Raw genomic sequence first — 759 nt, forward strand, 5'->3', positions numbered from 1 at the left:
AGGTATTTGGTGGGTCCCTGCTAGTTTAGCTAACAGTCTAACCCTAGGTTTATGAAGTCTATTGCAGCATCACCCACAAGTGACACCTGCTTAGCCATATCTCTTAGGAAAAAAACTAAAATAGGAAAAATCTTCCTTTTCTTTTTTTTTCTTTTTTTTTTTGAGTTCATCTTATTTAATGTCAGTTTCGTCATAGTGACCAAACCCATGAACCATCAGTGCTTTCAGTAATAGTTTGACTACATGTATAGCCCGGTCATCAGCTGACCCCTGCTTACGGTCCCCTCAACAAAGTTACTCAAACTCTCTCTTTGTGTTCACGAACACAAAAACATAGCACCCTACCTCACTAGCTGCCTCTCACCAGCTATTCATCCCTTACATGGCCTACACAGCCGTTCCCTATAGAGATAGTTTAACACCTCTGGATGCACTTGCATTTGTCTTGCCCCTTTCTCTCTCTGGTGTTCCCACAAGTGTGCCAGTATGTCACAGACATTCCACAGACATCCAGCCTTGCCAGCTCACCAGGACCACCTGTAAACTTAGCAGAACACTGTAATGGACATCCTTCAGCTCCAAGCAGCCAACAACCTGCAATGGCAAAGAAAGGAACTGTGAGACTGCGACATAAGTGAACACCTGACCAGCTTCATCCTCTCCTCGGCCCACACCCTCAAGGGCCTCAGACAGGAGGTAAATGAGCTGAAACTGCAAGTCACAGAATTCTGCAGAGAACTGACACCTGCTCAACGAGAG

At 45.3% G+C, this 759-nt stretch overlaps 1 long non-coding RNA gene across 1 annotated transcript in view; it reads right to left on the reverse strand.

The window, feature by feature from the left end:
* Positions 1 to 196: 196 nt before the first annotated feature.
* LOC107560396 (uncharacterized) overlaps positions 197 to 759 on the reverse strand; it is a 13,701-nt gene continuing 13,138 nt past the window's right edge. Inside the window, exon 6 of the long non-coding RNA XR_001605725.1 lies at positions 197 to 221. This is a non-coding gene — a long non-coding RNA (uncharacterized lncRNA). The remainder of the gene's footprint in view (positions 222 to 759) is intronic.

The sequence above is a fragment of the Sinocyclocheilus grahami genome, unplaced genomic scaffold (genome assembly GCF_001515645.1).
Source record: "Sinocyclocheilus grahami isolate Dianchi unplaced genomic scaffold, SAMN03320097.WGS_v1.1 scaffold724.1, whole genome shotgun sequence".
Classification (NCBI taxonomy): domain Eukaryota; kingdom Metazoa; phylum Chordata; class Actinopteri; order Cypriniformes; family Cyprinidae; genus Sinocyclocheilus; species Sinocyclocheilus grahami.